Source organism: Microtus oregoni, unplaced genomic scaffold (genome assembly GCF_018167655.1).
Source record: "Microtus oregoni isolate MIOR12 unplaced genomic scaffold, Mior012 000001F_ref0000356, whole genome shotgun sequence".
Taxonomy (NCBI): Eukaryota; Metazoa; Chordata; class Mammalia; order Rodentia; family Cricetidae; genus Microtus; species Microtus oregoni.
In genome coordinates this window covers 53,933,219-53,957,182 of record NW_024543060.1, presented here as the reverse complement: position 1 = coordinate 53,957,182, position 23,964 = coordinate 53,933,219, and the positions used below count along the sequence as shown (strand labels likewise).

At 41.9% G+C, this 23,964-nt stretch overlaps 1 long non-coding RNA gene across 1 annotated transcript in view; it reads right to left on the bottom strand.

Moving 5' to 3' along the window:
• Positions 1–13,637: 13,637 nt before the first annotated feature.
• The window catches only part of LOC121459307, a 39,679-nt gene continuing 29,352 nt past the window's right edge, over positions 13,638–23,964 (bottom strand). Inside the window, exons 3-4 of the long non-coding RNA XR_005975957.1 lie at positions 20,320–20,393; positions 13,638–13,691 (exon numbers count right to left, since the gene is read on the bottom strand). This is a non-coding gene — a long non-coding RNA (uncharacterized LOC121459307). The remainder of the gene's footprint in view (positions 13,692–20,319; positions 20,394–23,964) is intronic.

Sequence of the window (23,964 nt, the reverse complement as noted above, 5' to 3'; positions counted from 1 at the left end):
TATGCTAGTCTAAGTAGTTCGGATCCACCAAAGCTGCTCCTATCTTGTAATATCACACCCAGTGTGGGGTTCAGCAAAGCCATTATACCCCTGCACTGGTCCCAAGGTCCTTGCTGCATCTACCTTTCTTAAGTCTTCTGGGTGAACTGGATGTCAAACACCAACTTTCTCACACCCTTTTCTTGAACTAATGCCTGTCTTCTCTTATCTTCTGGTCTTGATATTCATGGGGCTCTTAGCTGATGATAACCAAGTGTCCATAATGGGATTATATTACCTCAGGCTATGACAAACCTTTGTCTCAAAAAGGAATGAGTAGTTTTATTACTTAAGTTCTCTGGTTCCACAGTGTGCAGACTGATCTCAGATGTTTCTGTATCCCACAGTCTCATAAAGTCAGGCTGGGATGGGCTTTCATTCCTTGTTTAAAAGTCTTTCCCAATGAAAGCAGTTCAGATGCAGAGGATTCCCTGATCATCATAGTTTCCTGCATTGGACTATTATTATTATTATTATTATTTTTGTTTTTCGAGACAGGGTTTCTCTGTGGTTTTTTTTTTTTTTTTTTTTTTTTTTTTTTTTTTTTTTTTTTTGGTTTTTCGAGACAGGGTTTCTCTGTGGTTTTGGAGCCTGTCCTGGAACTAGCTCTTGTAGACCAGGCTGGTCTCGAACCATTGGACTATTATTAAGACGTCCATCTGCCTACTGAATCTCGTTTATCCCCTTCTCTGTATTAAAAGTTAGTTCTGATGACGACTTATGCTGGAGAGGATGTGGGGTAAAGGGAACACTTTTCCATTGCTGGTGGGAGTGCAAACTGGCACAGCCCCTTTGGATATCAGTATGGTGAGTTCCCAGAAAATTAGGAAACAACCTACCTCAAGACCCAATAGAACATACCCAAAGGATTGTACCACAAAGACATGTGCTCCACTATATTCATAAAAGCACTGTTTGTCATAGCCAGAACCTGGAAACAACCTAAATGCCCCTCAATCAAAGAATGGATAAGGGATATGTAGTGCATTTACACAACAGAGTACTACACAGCAAAAAAAAAAAAAAAGACATCTTGAAATTTTCAGGCAAATGGATGGACCTAGAAAAGATTATATTGAGTGAGATAACCCAGACCCAGAAAGACAAATATTACATGTAATCACTCATGAGTGGCTTTTAGACATAAAGCAAAGAAAACCAGCCTACAAATCACAATCCCAGAGAACCTAGACAACAATGAGGACCCCAAGAGAGACTTACATAGATCTTATCTACATGGGAATTAAAAAAAAAGACAAGATCTTCTGAGCATGAAGACCATGGGAGAGGGTAGAAGGGGAGGGGAGAGGAAAGGAGGGAAGTGCAGAAAAATATATAGCTCGGTAAAAACAATAAAAAAAGAAAAGTTTGATCTGAGGAGTAACCAGTCATGTCATATTTTTCCCTCTACTGTCTGATTCTTCCCTTGGGTTAAAAGTTTTTGGAACACAAGATTGGCTCTTTTACACAGATATAACATATAATATGTGCCATCTTTTCTGTGTATCCTTCCAGCTATCCCCAAAATGGTAGGTCAACAGCAGCTTCTCATTTTCCTTTTTCCACTTTCCTACCATATCGGAGACTCTTAAGGGTGACATCTGCATGCCTATTCCCACTAATTCTTTTTTTTTTTTTTGTGGGAAGTTTTCCTGAGTAGACAGCTACAACTCAGTTACATGTCTTGTTGCTCACAACGGCCATGCGGTGGGTACCACAACAGCCTGCTTATGTTCCTGTCTAATATATTATAATATATTCTCTATTACAACAGTCATTTTGGGACTGTGCCTATACCCATATGTCAAGGAGGCCCATCGCCCGATTGCCATGCAGAGGAGACAGTCATTCTAAGGTTTTCCATAAAGATGCTCCACTTTCACATGTCTTGGCTTTGGTTGCATGTCCTCTTAGCCATCACAGGGAGCAAACACTGCCACTACACCAAGGAGATATACCATCCTGTGCACACAAGGAAAGGTCATTAGTATTGCCCCCACACATACTCCACTCTCACCTGGATCAGCCCAGGTGCATGATTTACTATCCGCCACAGGGGTGATGCAGCAATTCCTTCTCTATTCATCTTTGGTTCTTTCAGTTCCTATGTGGGCACCAATTATGTCACGTGACTTTTCCGGGTAAATGTAAACATTTATTCACCCCAGATAAGGTTTTTCATCTGATGACAGATGAAAAACATTATTTCACCCAAGTCTATTTTAGTGAACCAGTGAGTTTATTGGGTTCTATAAGGAATACGAGTATCTCAAAGGCATCGACATCATTGCAAAGTTGCTACTATTCCTAGCCTAGTCCTTTTTAGGAAAGGTCAATAAATAGTCCTTTACCACCCCAGACACAGCTGTTGCTGAAGAATATGGTGATGTGGGAGGGTCTTCTGTTTTGTGTTGATTTCATTGGTTAATAAAGAAACTGCCTTGGCCATTTGATAGGCCAGCCCTTAGGTGGGTGGAGTAAGCAAAACAGAATACTGGGAGGAAGAAGGAAGTGAGGCAGAATGCCATGGAGCCAGCCCCCAGGTCAGACATGCTGAATCTTTCCCGGTAATCCACCACCTCGTGGTGCTACATAGATTATTAGAAATGGGGTTAGTCAAGATGTGAGAGTTAGCGAATAAGAGGCTAGAAAATAGACCAAGCAGTGTTTAAATGAATACAGTTTGTGTGTTGTTATTCCGGGTGTAAAGCTAACCATGCGGGACCGGGTGGGACGAAAAGCAGGCCTGCTCGCCTCATCACTACAATAGGGAGTAGATTTTTCTGCTTCTTTCCTCTGCTGCTGACTGTGTTGTTTTCATGCATCAACATGGTAACCCAGGAATGACCACTGAAAATCGAGGTTCTTTCAGCCCCAGAAAAGAGATGACAAAGGTGAATCCTTCCACACCAATCTTGTTCCTTCCTAAACGGAATCTGAAAGGGCCGTCTCTTTACTAGGCTACCAGCCTTACACACACAAATCCCCTCAAGCTTTTGCAATAAAGGAAAGTGTAAAGAAAAGAGAAGCTGAGAAGGTAGCTACGTTGGTAAAATGCTTGCTCCCCAAGCACAGATCTGAGCTCAGTGCCCACATAAAAAGCTAGACAGAGTGATGCTGACCTGTAATCACAATGCTGGAGAGGCAAAACCAGGTGGATTCCTGGAGCTCACTGGCCAATCAGGTGAAGTCAGTGAGTTACAGGTTAAAAACAATAAGGAGCAGAGTGGTGGAAGAAAACTCCAAATGCCAGCCCTTGGCCTTCATATGTGTGCGCGCGCACACACACACACACACACACACACACACCACACCACACACACACACACACCACACCACACTGTACATACACCCCATGAAAGGAAAGGAAGAAGAAAAGAAACACAAGCTGAACATAGTGAAACACTCGTAATCTTAGGACTTGGGAGGTAGAGATGAGGATCTGGAGTTTGAGGCCAGCCTGGGCTCCATAGGCAATTCAAAGCCAGCTACTCAATACCCTATCTCAAAACAGCAACACAAAAGACATACAACTTATAGAGGATTAATGGGTTCTTTTGAGGAAGAAGGAAGAGGCCTGCAGCTGTCCTCACCACTAAAGCAGAAGAAATAGCTCTTTATAGACTGGCATAAACAGAAGTTGACCTATTTCTCATTGAAATTTATTGGCCATTTAGTGGTAGAGACATTCAATGGCAGAGAAAGTCTACATCCATACATTCACTTTGCTTGTTTAAAAGTTATTTACTTAAGGGTAATGGGCAAAAACATTGGAGGCTGAGAGGGAGCCCCTCTTGAGGCATGTGATCATTCCTGTAAGTTCACAAAACTTCCTGAAGGCAAAGGGAACAGAACAGGAAAGTTAAAAAAGTCAACCAGTTGACTTGAATAATGAGAACAGCCCTGGGTAGCTCAGCGTCCTTAGATTTGTAACCACTGAATTCAGGAGCAGCTGTGACACAACCAGAGACTCAAGCCTTGGTTTGTAATCCACTCGGCCTGCCAGTTCCTTTAAATTAGAGATTAAGGGTGTGTGCATCAGACTAGAGAAGTGGCTCAGTGTTTAAGAGCACTGGCTCTTCTTCCAAAGAGTTTGATTCTCATCATCCACAGGCAGCTCACAAACATTTGTAATTCCAGTTCTAAGTGATGAAATGGTCTCTTCTGACTGCATGTAGTGTACAGATATACATGCAGGAAAAGAACCCACAAACCTCGAACAAACCATTATGGATGACTATTGAAAGGAGTATTGCCCCACGTTGGGCGCGACCCATTTGTCCTGTTGCAAAAGCACAGGGGTTGTTAAAATTTAATAAGAGAGAGTGGATTGTAGGCCCATATTCTGTATGGCACAAAAGCCATAGGCCCGGTCTGAGGTGGTCACATAGCTCTGCAGACAAACTGTCTCTGCGTAACAATAGTCGGGATGTGCTGCTCCTCCTTCTCTATTGTTATAAGTGTAGATCACCCTAGAAGAGGTGTTGGCTGAAGCTGATGACTTAAGGATCAGGAGGTTTGGTGCTTCCTTCCTTTTGTAATACGGAGGATGTCTTATAGAGATGCTAATTCATGCCTATGTGACAGCTAGCATACAGATGTGGACGTGACAGAAGGCCATTCACCTGGTTACCTAATAGCCTAATGTATTTTCCCGCTCAATTGATGTGATGGTATATAAACTGTTTGAATAATAAACGTGAGAGATCTTCAGGAGTTTGTCAGGAGAAAAGACCCTGAGATGCCCTTCCATCATGACTGTGTAAGCTGTGTCTGATTATTCCTCGTGACTCCGTTCCAGTCCAGTTAGGAAAAAAAAAAATTATCTGTGTTGGACCCACACGGCCTTTAACAAGTATATGACTTTTGAAAAGGTGACTGTGAATTTCATCCTGGAGGAATGGGCTTTGCTGGGTCCTTCCTAGAAGAAATGTTACAGAAGGGTGATGCCAGGATATGATACTGCCCCTTCCCCCAAAACAAGAGTCAAAAAGAACAAGGAGGACTAGAACATTGAAGATGTCTATTAAAATTCCAGGAAAAATCCTGGTCACTGCAGTTCAGACAGGACACAAAATATGCAAGTGTGAGGAGTAAGCAGAGAGGCTACATACATAGAGGAGGATGGGAACATCTTCATCTCTTCTCAATGGTTTTTGAACCTGTAAGGATTTTCGGGGGAATCAATGAATGTAAGCCATGTAGGAACCCTTCAGTACAGAGTTTTGCTCAGGTAGATATGTAAAAGAAGAAAATGAAGGATGCCTATAAGCAGCATGACATCTTTATCACAGTTGTCTTAGATGCCATGAAAATATTCACAGTGGAGGGAAATACACAGGTGTGTAAGCAATGTAGGACAGCATTCACTTGTCCTGTTTCCCTGCAAAAATACATGAGTATTCACAACAGAGCATCTGTAAATATAGAACATGGGAAAATCCATTACCACATCTTTGTTTGTTTGAGACAGGGTCTGTCTATATAGCCCCAGCTGTCCTGGAAGTTGCTATGTAGGCATAGAGTCCCACCTGCTTTTGCCTCCTGAGTTTTGTGGTTAAAGGTATGTGCCACCAAGCCCGACTCCACATCTCTCTAGTAAAAATGGCAATGTATAGTAAAGAAAAGTCCCACCAATATAAAACTCTGGAACCTCTTCTCCATATACTCTAGGCAAAGAGAAACCTTGATTAGAAAAATATCTAAAATTTAGCTTCCTTGTATGTGTGAACACATCAAAACCTTGTTAAAGTGAAAACTAGCACAAAACTGTCTCTTAACAAGTGTTTTCAGTGTTCTGTGAACATCCTTCACAGGGCATAGGAAAGCTTCCTCTCCAAAGGCCAGAGAATGGGTGGACATTAAATGTCCAAGCAGCCACCCCTGATAGAAGCAGTCTACCCTGAGAACAAAGACAACACACCAACAGGCACTTTAGGCTGGCACTCTGTCCCTTCAGTAGCAATGCATTCACGACCAGCTCTGAAAAGTAACAGGGCCTGAAGTCCAGGTAGATAGAGCATGAGGATATGGTTAGTTCTCAGATTTCAGGGTCTGCTGATTATGCCTTATGATATTGAAGAGGTAGAAAACAATGCTAACAAGCAAACGAACCCACAACACAGCCAGCCACAGCTCAACTCTGTTTCAAACCCACAACACAGCCAGCCACAGCTCAATTCTGTTTCAAACCAACTTAGTTTCATCCCAATAATCATACCAGAGAAGATTAGATGCATCTGGAAACCACTTCAGCACAGTCACCATAGACAAGCTGCTAATTCATCTGAGATTACAGTTTTGTTTCTGGTTGCTTACTAAGCTTAAATTGTATGGATTTATGTGTATGCATATGCGAAAAATGGGTTGGTTTCATGATCTTTTGACACAAAGCTCTCTTTCTATCTATATCTATATCTCTATCTCTATATCCATATCCATATCTATATCTATATCTAACTACAATAGAAAATTGCTGATGAGCACCTGAGTGATATACTAGGGGTTACTGAAATGTATTAATAGATTGACTCTCTAAACTAGTATCCTACAAAGAAGTTTGTCTGAATGTAGTGTTATTGCATAATGCTGGTAGGAATCACCCTAACTTTCAGAAAGGATACATTCAGGTTGTGTGGTGTGCTTTTCAGGTCCTGCTGTTTACATGTGCCGTGCTGGAGAACTAAGCCAGGGCTTCACACATGCTGAGCAAGTGCTCACCAGGGAGCTTCAGTTCTTGTTTTTAATTATAACTTCCCTAAATTCTGATTTATATAACAATACTTTATGATTAGAACTATACTTAATATTTTTGTTTATTAGTTGGTTGTCTTGAGACAAGGTCTCATGTAGCATAGGCTAGCTTCAAACTTGCTGTGTAGCCAAGACTGACTTTGAACTCTGGGTCCTTCTGCATTTGTCTCTAAGTGCTAGAATTCTACCCCAGCACCACCATACCCAGCAAAACTGCATCTGGATTCACATACTAATCATGCATAGCCTTGATATGTATATACATATGCCCTATCAACATTGATTTTCCTTAGAATAAAATGCTAATTTATTTTATAAACCACAAAGAGTACAGCAAGCACAGCAGCAATAGAAGAATCACTTGCCTTGACTTTTTTCTGGAACAGAGGACCAAACCCAGTGCCTCATGCTCGCTACTCTGCCCCTGAGCTAAGTTCCCAACTTTATTTCCCTTGATTTATTTTAAAGTATCCATTTTTACCTGAACAATTCAGTACCCCTTCTTCAGGGAAGTTGAAACAGATGGGGTGGGATAAAGAGAGTTACAGGGTCTTTCTTGCTCCTGAAAAATGGACCATACCAGGCCTGGTGTCACAATCCTGTAATCTCAGGATCAGGAGTTCAAGGCAAACCTGGGCAACATAGTGAGACCCTGTCTCAAAACGTAAAGAAGGTTCAGCAAAATGGTTCAGTGGCTAAAGGTGCTGCTAAGCCCAACAGCCTGAGTTCAATCCTTGGGATCCTCGTGGTGAAAGAAGAGAACCAGTCCTCCACACGTGTGCCCAGTCCTCCACACGTGTGCCCAGTCCTCCACACGTGTGCCCAGTCCTCCACACGTGTGCCCAGTCCTCCACACGTGTGCCCAGTCCTCCACATGTGTGCCATGGCATCTGCATGCCCACGCATATGTATAATAAATAAATAAATAAATAAAACTTAAAAAGTACAGAGGACTGGGGATGTATCTCTTTGGTATGGCACTTGCCTAGCTCCTGTGACACCCTAGACCCAAGGAAAACAAAGGACCAAAGTCAAAAGTTTGAGAGTCATTGGCTTCATTATCATCTGCCTTCTACTCTAGCCTCCTTTTCTAAGCACACTGCCACTTCCGACTGTAGTGACCGATCTTGGTCTGAGACTGTGTGTGTGTTCATCTGTGGGGGAATGTATGTACACACTTGGGTGTGTATGCGGAGGCCAGAGGTCAGCCTTGGCCATTGTTCCTCAGATGCCATTTATCTTTGTAAATTTTTTTTGGAGGCAGAGTTTCTTGCTGCCTACTGGTCTGACACTTGCCAGTTCATCTAAGCTGACTGGCCAGGGAGCCCAGCAGCCCCCCTGTCTCCACTGCCCCAGCACTGGGATTACGAGCATTTCCACAATGCCTAGATTCTTTTCTTTTTATGTAGGTTCTGAGAATTGAGCTCAGGCCCACATGCTTTCAAGGCAAGCATTTTACTGACTGAGTTATCCTCAGCCCTGAGGTCTTTGTTTTAAAAACACACAATATGCCCTAGCAATCTTCCTCTTGCTCAGCACACTGACTCTGCATGGCCTTCACTAACTGTGTAGTCTTTTGCTGCTGTGACAATTACCCGAGAGAACTTTGTAGGGGAAGAAGGACCTACTCTGACTTAGTTCCAGTCTGTGGTCATCTGACCAGTAGCTCTGTGTCCATAAGTAAGGCAGAACATTATGGTAGAAGGGCATGTGGAGAGAAGCTGTACCTCCATGGCAGCCAGGAATCTCCCCAGTGACTGCCTTCTTCCGGAGGTCAAAGCCATAACGTAGACTCAGGTCGCCCCAAACTCCATGTCTCCAAGTGGAAGCAGCAGTTTCCTTATGTTTTATTGTTTTGCAGGAAAAGAAAGTCATAACTCAAGGCAACTTTAAAGTACTTTGATGGGTACATCAGAGAGGTGGTTACAGCAAGATGGGGAAGCTTTTCTATAAGCCTAAGATTCTATCTGATGCCATTTTTACTTTTGGGGTTGGTGGAAGTCAGTGAATCTGCCAAGTTAATTGATTCCAAAAGTTTTTTAATCTTTAAGTCACAGGATGCTAGTTCCAACAGTGAGATGGGCAAGGGATGGCTGTTCTGGGGCTAACAGAAGTCAAAGAGAAGGTAATTGGTGTCTGGAGCTGTGACGTTCCAGCCTCTCCACAGAACTGAAATTCCACTCAGTCTGTCACTGCAGAAACAGCTTCTTTTCAGGGGTCTTAGTTCACACTATTTTCCAAAAGAATTATGTGAGACACAGATAGCAGCCCTCACCTATAGATTAGTTAGCCTTATCAAAAGACCCACGTGTAGGGCTTTGACATCCCAGGTCTCATCTCTGCTTTGGTGTAGTAATAAGGGCGGCGAGGCTGCGTCCCCAGCACCCCGGCTGCCTGGCTAGCTTATGCCCGAAATAACAACACACAAACTGTATTCATTTAATCACTGCTTGGCCCATTTCTATCTAGCCTCTTCTAGGCTAATTCTCACATATTAATTTAGCCCATTTCTAATCATCTGTGTAGCGCCCCTAGGTGCGCTTACCGGGAAGATTCTAGCCTATGTCCATCCTGGGTCAGAGCTTCATCGCGTGTGTCTGCCTGGGAGCTGGGAGCATGGCGTCTCTCTGAGACGTCTGCTCCCGAGAGGAGAGCTGTGGAGTCTGAGCTCACTTCCTCTTCCTCCCAGCGTTCTGTTCTGTTTACTCCTCCCACCTATCTTCTAACCAATGAGGGCCAAGCAGTTTCTTTTTATTTAACCAATGACCTTCCTCCATCACTTTGGAGAGGGTCTTTTCTCTCTGCATACTTGCTGTATGCGTGCTTCCTCACCACCAGTACTGAAGCCTTCCTGGACCACCTGGTTTTGTCTGCTCCTGATTGCTGTGCTTGACATTTTTTTTTTTTTTTTTTGCCATTACCTGTCTGTAGGGATAAGTCCCGTCCCTTGGGGGGCATGTTCGCCTCGGGCTAATGTTTGCCTATAAATTTGGCGAGCGTGCTCCCAGCTGTCCCTTCTGCTTTCCTGGTCTCTGCGGGAATGGTGGTTCTGTAAGTCTATTTTGCCATTAAAGCTATATATATATATATATATTTACAATCTGTCTGCATTCATTTATGCCATTACACCTGTCACACTCAAGAATTCCCCTGCTTTTTAATGCTTTAATTGGCAGAGAAAAATAACCTTGATCAAGACCCCTAGATGATAATATTTCTTTGGGTCTCATCTCGGGATTTCTTCTGTGGACCACTGACTCATAAAGTAAGTGTAAATCAGACCAAACCTGAAGGGATAGGCAGGTGTGGCTATTGAATTACTGGTTCCTCGCCCCACCTTGAAATGGGATGGTAATTCTATCTATCTATCTATCTATCTATCTATCTATCTATCTATCATCTATCTATTTTGAGACAGGGTCTCACTGTGTAGCTTTGGCTGTCTTGGAACTCACTATGTAGATGAGACTGGCCTCAAACTTACAGAGATCTGTTTTTCTCTGTCACTCAAGTGCTGGATTAAAGGCACAGTTTGCACTGTGGCAGGTTTAATGGTAATTTTATTTTCTTTCCTCTGACCAAGAAGGTCCACTTAGATAACTCTCCTTCTAAACCTAATTAATGGTGTGTGTATCATAGGAAGAAGTTAAACTGTTTGGTGACATGAGAGCTGTGAAGAAGAATTGAAATTCATTAATTTTTTTGTTTATTTTTTTTTAGTTGTTGAAAAAAATTTCCACCTCCTCCCCGTTTCCCATTTCCCTCCCCCTCCTCCCACACATCGCTCCCTCCCCCCACTCCCCTCCCCATCTCCTCACTTCTCTCCCCCTCCCCCCACTCCATTCCTCCTCCCTCTCGAGACTGAAGAGCAGTCCAGATTCTCTATTAACCTAAGATTTGGCTCCACAGCGATGTTAGCTCACACTGGGTGCTAGAAGCAGGCATATTCTTTTTTATTGATTTTATTGAGCTATACATTTTTCTCTGCTCCCCTCCCATCATTTCCCTTCCCCTTTAACCCTCTCCCATGGTTCCCATGCTCCCAGTTTACTCAGGAGATCTTGTCTTTTTATACTTCCTTTGTAGATTAGATATATGTATGTCTTTCTTAGGGTCCTCATTGTTGTCTAGTTCTCTGGGATTGTGATTGGTAGGTTTTCTTTGCTTTATGTTTAAAAGCCACTTATGAGTGGGTATATATTATATTTGTCTTTCTGTGTTTGGATTACCTCACTCAATATGATGTTTTCTAGCTCCATCCATTTGCCTGCAAATTTTAAGATGTCATTATTTTTTTCTGCTGTGTAGTACTTCAATGTGTAAATGTACCACATTTTCCTTATCCATTCTTCGGTCAAGAGTCATTTAGGTTGTTTCTAGGTTCTAGCTACAGCAAACAATGTTGATATGAACATAGTTAAGCACATGTCCTTGTGGTATGATTGAGCATCCTTTGGGTATATACCCAAAAGTAGTATTGCTGAGTCTTAAGGAAGGTTGTTTCCTAATTTTCTGAGAAATCAAGCAGGCATATTCTTTAGGAAGAATTGGAAAGTTACTCTGTGTGTCTTAGACAAACCCTGAGAATTTTCAAAGTGCCAATCCCTCACATCCTTCCCTGTCCCTTCTCCAACTCTGAGAGGGAGACAGGTCCACTACTGTTCTGACCTAAAAATTGGATAGTGGCTAAATTTTCTCCTTCTTTCTTTCTAGAAGCTGTCTGAGAGAAACCTCACACTGACTTTAGTCTTCGAGATGAGTGACCCCACAGGGACTTGGGCTTTGATGGGTGATAGGATCGCTTTATTATGGAGATGAGCTTACCATGAGCAGAAAGCAACCATGTGGTTTGCTACCATCTTGGCTGGAGATCTCAGTAAGATGGAGGCAACCACTATCTTTACTAGTTAATGATATTATAAAGAGAGAAAATGCCAAGTGTATTCACCACCATCTTGTTAATGAAACTACATTGTATAAAATGAAATGGCATCACCAGGTCACAAAACCAAACCAAACCAAACCAAAAAGCCACATGGCGGCAGTGCATACCTTTAATCCCAGCATTTAGAAGGCAGAGGCAGGCGGATCTCAGTGAGTCTGAGGCCAGCCTAGTCTACAAAGCGAGTTTTAGGACAGCCAGGACTGTTGTACAAAGAAACCCTGTCTTGAAAAACAAACAAACAAACAAAAAAGCCAAACAAATAAGCAGACAAAATCATTCAGGTCCCACTGAGTCTTCTGGGGATTACTGTACCCTTTTTTATATTAGACCAAGGAGGCAACACAAGATGTCCAAGGTATTTTTTTCTTTCAGTTTTTTAGTTGTGTTTTAATTTTGACACATTGTTTTATATGCTATATTTTCTGGTTTCTAGAGGGTTTTCCCAGTCGTGTGCCACCAACACTGGCCTACTAACAAAGGGAACTAATCCTTTGAGGTCTGTGGTGGCCCAGCCATGATTGCTGGTAAAGCGTAGATCCCAGTAGATCCCAATGGGGACTCGAGATAAACTGCTGTTATAGCCGAGACAGGATCAGCCTGCTTGGGTAAGAGGCTGGGTAAAAAGTTCTGCTGGGTCTTAGTGCCTGTTCTTTCTACCTGGTGCCTCTACCTAAGAAAGAAAATTATCCTCTCCCTGCCACCATAATCCTTTGTTCCACACTTGTCTGCTTTTGCCCCAGTCCCTTGGCATTCTGGGTACCCTTGCTTTTACCTTTCAGTTACAGTAACAGAGGGATGTTGTGGAATATTAGTTGAAGATGTGTTACATTTGTTTATGCTGTGGAATATTTGTTTAATGATGCAAAATGTATTGTATTCTTTTCTGTTACATCTGTTTAACTCTGTGAAGCTGTATTACTTTGCCTGCCTGAAACACCTGCTTGTTCTAATAAAGAACTGAACAGCCAATAACTAGGCAGGAAAGAGAAATAGGCAGGGTTGGTGGGCAGAGAGAATAAATAGAGATGAATAAATAGGGAAGAGAGAAGAGCGAGGAGGGAGAAAAGGAGGAGAGAAAAGACTCCAACGGCTAGCTACCCAGCAACACAGCTAGCCATGGAGTAAGAAGTAAGAAAGGTATGTAGAATAAAGAGAGATAAAAGTCTAGAGGCAAAGGTAGAAGGGATAATTTTTTAAAAAGCTGTCTAGCAACAGCCAGTCATTTGTAAATAATGATAAGTCTCCATGTGTTTATTTGGTTGCTGGGTGGTGCTCCCCACATCTCCCCAAACAGCAGAAAGTAAGGGGGAAAAAGCCAGCTACAGAGGGAGGTTTAAATGTTGCTTTCTATGTTTACTGTTCTCTAGATTACAGGGATTAAACTCAGTCTACATGTGGTGAATTGCAGAGAGAGCTCTCAATCTAGAATCTATAACCCCCTTTATTTTTAATTTTTTTAAATTTATTTATTTATTAAAGATTTCTGCCTCCTCCCCGCCACCGCCTCCCATTTCCCTCCCCCTCCCCCGATCAAGTCTCCCTCCCTCATCAGCCCGAAGAGCAATTAGGGTTCCCTGACCTGTGGGAAGTCCAAGGATCACCCACCTCCATCCTGGTCTAGGAAGGTGAGCATCCCAACTTCCTAGGCTCCCACAAAGCCAGTACGTGAAGTAGGATCAAAAACCCATTGCCATTGTTCTTGAGTTCTCAGTATTCCTCATTGTCCGCTATGTTCAGCAAGTCTGGTTTTATCCCATGCTTTTTCAGACCCAGGTCAGCTGGCCTTGGTGAGTTCCCGATAGAACATCCCCATTGTCTCAGTGTGTGGGTGCACCCCTCGTGGTCCTGAGTTCCTTGCTCGTGCTCTCTCTCCTTCTGTTCCTGATTTGGACCTTGAGATTTCAGTCCGGTGCTCCAATGTGGGTCTCTGTCTCTGTCTCCTTTCTATAGCCCCCTTTAAATAAATAAAAAAAAAATGACCACAGGTGCGTATCATGCTCTTTTCCTGTCTGAACAATAACAACAAGACATAATACAGAGCTATGGATTAAGAACAAACAAATGATCAGGGAAACCCTTAGGCAGAGGAGCTTTTCCCCTTTCTATTTCACCTGGAGGAACCCTACCATCGTTATATTCCACCCAGAAGCTTTCAGGGCTCATGTTGGCCCTGGAGGCTCTCCTTGTCTATCACTTGTTCAGGCTCTGGGATATGTTGATGTCCTCCTGTACTCCTCTGCATGGGACAGGAGGTACTTTAGTTAAATCATCACAAACAGGACCTTGAGCCACTGTGTTGCTTCTAGGAAAAAGACAAGTTCCATCTGCAGGTGCTTCTCACTATGATCTGTCCTACGGATAAAGTTAAGAGGGAGCTAATATACTTTCAGTAGTGATATCTGGGGTATAATTGAAAACTACTGGGTTCCTGGCCTGCAGGCATGGGTAAGCACAAATTAGTCCCACACTGGAAACTGATTCTATGGTGTTTAGGACAATCTGACAACTTCTTCCATTACCTAGGAGATGCCTGCTTTTTTACTGGGTTGGGAAACTTGAGGATTAAGTGGCCCTTCATCGGTCTTTTGCACCTTAGGTTTTGCTTTACAGATGGGTATAGAAGCTTTCTTCAGGGTCCCTGCTGGCTTGTCTTTTGGACAGATGGAACAAGTTAAACCCCTAAAAATTTAGGAAGAAAACTTTAGGCTTTTTTTCAACCCATGAAGCCTTTCTGTAACCAAGAGGGAAAATCCTTATGTCCAAATTTTTCTTTACCCGCAAGACCACCCAGAATGTGTTAAAAAGCTGCAGGATGAATATATAGGATCCAACAAACCCTGGTGCAAAATTTAAAAAAGTCATGTCCTTAAAAAGTTTTGATCACAGGAATCCCTGAGGATGTAATCTGATCTCTCTGGGAATCTCAAAAGCTTTGGTGTTCTGAATACCCTTGCTCTCCTAACTCCAAGGAAATAAAAAACAAAGCACCACCCCCTTTTGTGTAGAGGGACTGTACTTTCCAGATTTTGGATGTCTGCCTCCATTTGCAAACATACAATGTTTGTGAGGACAGGTTTTCAAGCAGCTGATTTTCCAGACTAGTCAGGAAGGGATCCCAAATTAGACGCTGGTAAAGGCAGATACCTCTGTCAGTTTGTTCATGAGGACAGACTGCCATGCACCCACGTCCTTACCAAGTTTGAAGAAACCACAGAATAGCCTTTTAAAATAAATGCTCCCTATAGTACTCCAAAAGAAAACAAAATGCTGTTGTGTCTCTTGTCAATTCCCTTTTCCAAAGCAAGACCCCACAGGTAAGACTCATCAGAAAATTCCATGCTGGTGGATCCAGCCACTTGTTACAGCACTCAACACAAGTTTCCTGTCGGGCATAAGTGACTGACTCCAGATTTACAGAGAAGCAAATATTTTTTGTGTTATATTGGCGAATTTTCCTGTGCTGTTTAAACTCACCGAAGCTGGCTCTGGTTGTGAGGTGGGATTTGGGCCTCCCACTTCAATCTCAAGCATGTTTGTCTCAAAACAGCCTCAAAATCCCTGTCCTGGGTCAGGCTGAGAACAAAACACCCGAAGGGTAAAGGCATTGTGCCCTCAAAGACAGCAAGCGGGTGATTGAGCTATTTCCAACACAGTATACTATTGCTTTTCTCATGATATAAAAATGTCTATGGTAAAAACAAACAAACAGAAAACATCAGCAACAGCAACAAAAACCTCCAAAATGGCTAACGGGAGCTCATCCTTGGAGAGGAGTTTCTGCCTAAAAGGCCATCAGCCAGTAACTCTGATGTAAAGTTCAAACAGGCTTCCTGAGTTGGTTTCTAGTGGAGCTTGTACATGTAGATCTGCTGCTTCTCTCTATCGGCATTCAAAGACAAAGCTTGGCTACAGTCGATCACTCCATGAACAGACAAAGCATGGCTACAGTCGATCACTCCATGAACAGAACAAAGCATGGTTGCAGGAGTAGATTTTTCCACAGGCAGTGCAAACTATAAAATGTAAAATATATTATTTCTCAATCTTTGAGAACTAGGAGAGTCAGCAATTCTTGTTTTGGGTTCCACCCTTGGTAGATTTCAAGGTCATAGTAAAAGGGAAGAAAATGACTTTTCTAACCATGGTCTGTACACTAATCTATCATAGTTAAAACAAAGAGGGGTGTCTTCTATCATCTAAAACTGTGATTACAAGATAAACATGTAATGATTTTTGGTTCTATGTATGTGTTTTCTTTTTTTTTAATATTTATTTATTTATTATGTATACAATATTCTGTCTGCATGTATGCCTGCAGGCCAAAATGCCGGGAATTGAACTCAGGACCTTTGGAAGAGCAGACAATGCTCTTAACCACTGAGCCATTTCTCCAGCCCCCTGTATGTGTTTTCTTTTCTGCCTTTTCTTATTTGTTGTATTCCTTCAAGGAATTTTGATAATGTGCCAAACACTTTCTATTTTTTTTTTTTTTTAATTCTCAGGTTTTGTGAAACCACAAGCAAAAAAAAAAAAAAAAAAAGATGTAAAAGTCCAATCAAGGGGCATGGGGGTGCTTGAGACTTATAACAAAAAGTCTCATAATTAAAAATATATGTAATCCTAATTTTTTTAATTCTATATGTAGCCTGGATTCAACTTTATCTTATTAATAAGGTTTGGCACAGCACCACCTCCCAAGCTGAGCAGCTGCCATTTTCATGAGCATGCCTACTTTCAAAAACATCTGCTCAACTGACCTTGCTGACTCCAAGTGTTCTTTCATAAAAAGAGAGGATGGATAGGGTCACTGGATCTTTGCCAGAGTATCCACCCACATTTCTCCCAGCTAGTATGCAAAACATGGTGAGTTCCAGGACAGCCAGGACTACACAGAGAAACCCTGTCTTGGGGGACAAAATAATACACACACACACACACACACACACACACACACACACACGCATATATATGCTGAAAAGGGTAAGGAAGCAATGCTTAAGCAAGGCCCTTGGTGTGTCTTCACTTAGATGGACTGACTGGTAAGAAGAGAGCAGAGGATCAGAGGTTCCTCCCAAGCCCTCTGATGACTCCATCTTAAGCTGGTTTGACATTGAAAAGAAAGTGATTGCTTATGGTCATCTACATGGTCTTAAACAGCCAGTAGGAATGTATAGTCAGGGTTAAAATGATCAATACAGTTTTTTTTCTTGGTTCAAGGACTGGAGTGCTCAGACATTATACTTAACCATGTAAGATGGTATTGAAAAACTATTTCCCACTAATGAATCCCTTCTTGACTAAAAAAAAAAATGTATTTTATAAACTCTGAATTATTCTTTTTCTGGAAGAGTAATGTGTAATGTTACCTGAAACATAAATGTATTCATTGCCTGATTTAAGGGGGCTGCCAGACACTCTGTGTCAAACTTACAAACTCAGGAAAATGATTCAGGATTACCTGAGTGATATCTCTGAGAAACTGCTGAAAAATCCTATGGGGTTGTCTTTCTCTTCTAGTTTTGTGTTGTCTGGTTGTGACCTCAGTGAATAGAATCTGGACTTCACTCAGGTCTGCCCTAGTGTTCTCCCTCACTGGACATTGTGTCTGGTACACGGGCAGAGGCACTATAACCAGGTGGGGGGGGGTATGGCTAAAATGGCAATTATTTTAACTGACTTCTCTTACAGAGTTTCCAGTCATTTGCTCTATGTGCATGACTCTGACCTAACAAACAGCTATTTGCACAGCCACACTCTGACCTAACAAACAAAACTTATGTCACCCAAAACTTCAGCACCTACTTCCCCGACCTTACTCTTCTACAGAGTTCTGATACATGGTCCAGCAATCAATATGATTACACATCACCTTAAATAGGACTTATGTTAATCAAAATGTTGAAGAGTTTTTCTCACTGTCTTCATCTCTTTATGTTCCCCCTGAGGTTGTAATGGAGGAGAGTCTGTGGTCAACTGAACTTACACTGGCCAGCGAGAAGTCTTAAACTCTGTAGCCAAACTAATGGCTGTTGTGAGGAAGGCTGCTTGTTTGTTTCCTGGCCGCCCAGACTCCCAAAATAATCACACAGAAACTATATTATTTAAATCACTGGTTGGCCCATTAGCTGTAGCTTCTTATTGGCTAATTCTTACATCTTAATTTAACCCATTTCTATTAATCTGTATATCACCACATGGCTGTGGCTTACCAGGTAAAATTCCAGCATCTGTTTCTGGCGGGGTTACATGGCTTCTCCAACTCTACCTTCCTTCTCCCAGCATTTGGTTTAGTATTTCCTACCTTTCTCTGTTCTGCCCTGCTCTGCTATAGGCTCAAGACAGTTGTTTTTTTAAAATTAACCAGTGGTATTCACAGCATACAGCAGGGAATCCCATGTCAAGTGGCCTCCTTCAGGGTATAGATCGTGCAGTGCACAGCAATGACGAAGCCTGCCAAGAGTTCCTTGGATGGTTTTCTTGCTTGTTCTTTTCCTCTAATGAGGCCCAAACTGCCACATCTTTTTCTAAACTACACTCTCAGTAGAGATTATAGAAGTGCTAAGAGCCTCATTTTCTGTGGGTTACAGACACTACCTACCTCACATAACCTACTTCAATGATCCATGTTACCCTCACAGGGCGATCTCACATCCTGGATCTTTGCCATCTGTTGAATTTTATCTTATTGTGGCTCATTAGATTGGCTATCCTCTGAGGCATTCTAACTGCTACCCCTTGTATATCACCATCTTTGCCAGCTTGGAAACAATTAGAGCTACCCCAGACCTTCAACGGTTAGGTTGACCTCTGAGAGGAGAAAATAAGTTAGACAGATTCCGTGATAGACAGACAGATAGGGAAAGGGACCATGACTAGGTAATAAAGATGATAACTGACTTCTTCCTCACTCTTCTGACCAGAGACAAAACCCAGTAGCTTGAAACAAAGACCTCATGGATTTTCTTCTAACCAACTAACCCTAACTTAGGGTTAAATCCCCTCAAAGAGTTAAACAAGCAAACAAAATGGCTCTCAAGGAGAGGATGGGCTTTGGCTTTCCAAATCCTCATTTTGTTTTGCAGAGGGTCTTTTCTCTATATATACCTGCTATATGTATTTCCTTACCTCTAATAAAAACCATTTTGTCCTCCCAAATACATTTTTAATGTATAAATGGTGTTGTGTTTCAGAGTTCAATTTCTACTTGACTAAGAGGTAGAGTGTCCCATGCCAACATCTAGATATCTCCAAGAGCTAGAGGACAGACAGACAGAGGAGTAATATGGTCTAGAGTGACCATCTGTATATCTTAGAAGTGAGGGTAGAAGGCAATGGGACATTGCTTGCCTGCAATCTGAGGGAAGAGAGCAAAGGGAAATATGTATGGGGACCTGAAAACAAAAGCAACCTTAAATTACCATTACTATTGTTCAAAATAAGAGTGTTGTAGAAAGGGAAGAGGTGGCCATCTTCTGTTATATGAATACATACATATTTGGGCTGAGGCTCTGTGGTAGAACAGGGATCCAAAAACCCTGGATTTGATCCCCAGCACCAAGGAAAGGAGGAAAGAAAAGATGTTAAAGTTTTAGTTTGTGACAGTTTACTCAACCTTCCCAACAGTTTGTACTGTTATTACAGCTCAGAAGTTGAAATAAACAATCTCTAGTTAAGTGAAAGTGAATTTAATAAGTATACTGTTGCATAGACACAAATGGAAACAGTTTATGGAACCTCAAATGCAAAAATCACGCTGAATACAGAAATGAAACCTTGAAAACAGGAAGCAAAAATGGGAACAAGACTGAATTTCATAAATGTTTGAAAATGTACTTAAGAGATTGCACTATAATTTTCCAATTATATTTCTTAATGTGAAATACCCAGTCATTGTGTAAACCCAGAACGTGTTTTTACAGTGTAGCTAAAGTAGGAAGGAAACATCTGCTTATCATGTACAAAGAGGAAGCCTTCCATCCCGGGTTCTATGTACATTGGTCTGAAAGCTTAAGATAGCAGAAACAATGAGAATTGGGAAAGTGTTCATACAAAAGGCTGACCAGCAGCTGGGATGCCTGTTCACAGCTGCGCTTCAGATTCTTAGGAGCATTCCCTGGTAGGAGACAAACATCTTAAGAGAAAACTCACATCTTAGATTTTTAAAAAAATATTTATTTTTATTTTTATCTTTTGTGTGGGGATGCTTTGCCTGCACATATGCCTGTGTATCATGTTCATGCCTGCTATCCTTAGAGGTCAGAACAGTGTGTCAGATGACCTGGGACTGGAATTACAGATGGTTGAAAGCCACCATATGGGCGCTGGGAACTGAACCCTGTTCTATGCAAGAGAGACAATTACTCTTAACTACAGAGCCAACTTTTAGCCTGAAAACTCATGTCCATATACATATGAGCATAAGTTCTGCAATATATATATATAGTGTAGGGTGAGAACTGGGGTGGATAGACGGATACCTTACAGTGTGTCAAGGGTTAGAATTGAGTCCAGAAAGACTTTATTCTCCTTTTAATTAAATTCTACAAGGTACTGTAGTGGATATAAAAGAGGAGTGAACTTACCTGACTCTAAATCCAAGCCACTTACTGCGTCTTCCTGGCTACCTCCTTTGCCATGCAGTACATCTGTTATTCATCTGTAAAGTGGATATTCATGCATATGACTTTTGTGAGAACTTTAAAGCTTGGAACATTTGATAAGTAAAAGTGAACATTATTTCTTTTTCATTTATAGCCACACAGTCTAGACAGTGACCAACTCTTGACTCTCCATTCTCAGAAATACCTCTTGCAGCTTCTTACTTCTACCCAGGCCCCAATATGCTCTGGCACCCAGGTATGGTGGATGTACAGCAGCTCTCTTAGGCCCAATCTAACATGGTTTTTAGAAAAGATTTTGAGTCTGTTACTCTCCAGGCTAGTACTCATAAATAGTTCCTGCTTGTCTTTGGGGTTAAATTGTAGATTCCATTGCTTTGGGGGTTAAGCACTTAGGTCTGGGCCTGCCCTTCAATCTCATCTTCCTTGCTGTTCAATAGCTACCCTGTACTGCTTTCAGTGCCTTCCCCAGCCTTCTCTTGCCATGGTCTTCTTTTTTATGTGTATGAATGTATTGCCTGCATGTATGTATGTATGTGAAGTATGTGCACACAAAATAGGGCATTGAATCCCGTGGGACAGGAATTACAGATGTCTGTGAGTGAGGAATCAAACCCCATGTTCTTCAGTCCTTCCACTGTCCTTCAGTCCCAGTCTACCTAAATTTCCACATGTCTCTCATTGGGGTACTTGTTATGTAGGTCTTAGAGGAAACTTCCCCCACTAGATTATCATCCTGTCTATTCCCAAACAGACACTGGAGCTAACTGGACAATTCACACATGAGAGCTGTTTTCACCTCATCATTATCCTATAAACTCTACAAAGGCAAAACCTTCCTGGTTCCTGAGGAACAAGTAAATGGCTTGCATAGGCAATTGGAGTTGCTAGTTAAACAGCTTGGGACCAGCACTGTCCACTGAGGGTGTTAGACTGCAGACACCCAATATAGAAGACTGTTAACAGTTAGTTAAGAGCTTAAAACCAAGGACACTTTTCCTAAGACTGTTTTCCCATTTCAAACATATCTACAGAAGTGTCTTAACATTCGGTATCTCTTACACAGAAATGCTTTTCTTTTGAAACTGGTTTTGTTGGTTGCTTTAGATGTGCATGCCCTCTCCTCCCTGCCTTTTCCGCACATGGCCTCCTTTCACAACACTGACCACCCACCCACAGCTCCACAGGAACATGCGTAACTTGTACTTTCTTAAGACCAGTAAGAAAGAAAGTTGCAGGCAAAAATGTAATAAAAACACTCAAAATGCTGCTGAAGAGAATAAGAAAGGACACTGCATTCTGACAACATGCGGGTGAACTTCAAACTGCTAATTGTTGTCCTCAGCAGAGGAGGCAAGGCAGAGCATAGGAAATGAGGAAATGGGCAGAGAGCATGAGACAGCAGTGGCAGCTGCAGCGACAACAGTAAATCCTCCTGAGGTCTTGGGGTTCAGTGCACAGTAGAATCTTACTAGGCTACTGCTCTTTTTCAGGCTAACTGACCAAGCATGGTGCTTCCACACAACAGCTTCCGAGCTCAAAACTGTAGCTCAGCGTCTGCCCTTTTCTTGTGACTCACCTCCCTCCCCTTTTCTATTTCTTCCCTCCCAAATACCAGGCAGCATTGTATCACAATCTATATTTTAGAACCCAGCTGTGTAATGGATGATGGTCAAATCCAGAATCTAGTTCATCATCTCAAAGAATGACTTCCTGCCTATCTCTGCAGACTCAAAGGTCAACCATCTGCTCTCCTGCAGGTTTAACTGCTCTGTATAGAGACTGCCAACCAGCCTTGATTTTCTGTGACTCCCCATTCTGCACACTTGGGTGTCAGCTCCCCTGCCTTCTAGACTACCATTTTCTATCTTGATACAAACTGTTTGAGCTTTTTCACATCTGTCCTCTTACCTTCTCTGCTTCCATTGCCCTTGTTGACTTACATACTTAAAAGTATTTATTCATTTCTATGTGTATGGATGTTTTGCCTACATGTGTGACTGTGAACCACATGTGTACCTGGTCTTGTGGAGGCCAGAAGAAGGTGTCAGATCCCCTGCACTGGAGTTCCATATGGTTCTGAGTCACTATATGGGTGTTAGGAACTGAAGCTGGGTTCTCTACAAGAACAGTCAATGTTTTTGACTGACAAGCCTTCTCTCCAGCCTCTTTGTTTGTTTTTGGGGAACGTGTCTCACTGTGGTTCTGAGGCTGCTCTCCAATGCCTGTGCTCCAATAAACTCCCACCTCAGCATCAAGAGTATGTGGTAAAGAAAGCAGTTGGTTCCACCTACTGTAAGCATTATAGAATCTTTAGTCAACATTCAATGGAATTTGCAGGAGGAAAGTCAGAACTGTGTGTCTATCCTCCCACCCCCATGGGCATTCTTTAGAAACATCATAAATTGTGGCAAATTCTTGCATTTTACAGTTGGTTTGCATTTTAGACATTAGTCAAAAGTTAGAGAGAATCTTCATGGATTCCTTTTTCTAGGCCTGAAGTCCCCCATCCTCACCCTCACTTGGCATAAAGGATTAATTTTCTTCTACTTTTGGTCACAAGGAAGCTAAATAGATTGTGAGCCAAGGATAAGCAAAAGGAAGCTGTGCTGGGTTTTATGGAAATGTTCATAATACCAGCACTTAGAGACAGAGGCAAGAAGATTCCTACAAACTCAGTCAACCAGGACTACCCAACGTGGCCTTCTCTAAAACAAACAAACAAACCTAAGAAAAAAAGAAATAAGTAAATAATAGTTCATTGCAATATGACAAAAACCTGGGAAATATTGCCATCTTTCTTAAGATGACAAAATTCATATAGTTTACTGAATAAAACATGTAGTATATATTAAATTTCTCTAAGAACAAATCCTGCCCAGAAATTATGCTATTTTGTTTGCTATTTTATTTTTAAATTTTTTGCTCAGCGTATTATCTTAAGGGAATAATAAGGTAAGATTAAATCTTGTCTCTATCCATATCTCCTAACACTGGACAAATACTTTAACACCACCACTTCCCTTTTTAAAAATTGATTTTATTGAGCTCTATATTTTTCTCTTCTCCCCTCCCTGCCTTTTCCCTCCCCTTCAACCCTCTCCCAAGGCCTCCATGCTCCCAATTTACTCAGGAGATCTTGTCTTTTTCTAGATCCCTTGTAGATTAGATCCATATATGTCTCTCTTAAAGTCCTCATTGTTGTCTAGGTTCTCTGGGGTTGTGAACTGTAGGCTGGTTTTCTTTGCTTTATGAGTGAGTACATATGATATTTCTCTTTCTGTATCTGGGTTACCTCACTCAAAATGATGTTTTCTAGTTCCATCCATTTGCTTGCAAATTTCAAGATGTCATTTTTTCTGCTGTGTAGTACTCCATTTTCCTTATCCATTCTTCAGTCAAAGGGCATTTACGTTGTTTCCAGGTTCTGGCTATGACAAATGATGCTGCTATGAACATAATTGAGCACATGTCCTTATGACATGATTGAGCATTCTTTGGATATATACCCCAAAATGGTATTACTGGGTCTTGAGGAGGGTTGTTTCCTAATTTTCTGAAAAATCACTATACTGACATCCAAAGGGGCTGTACCAGCTTACACTCTCA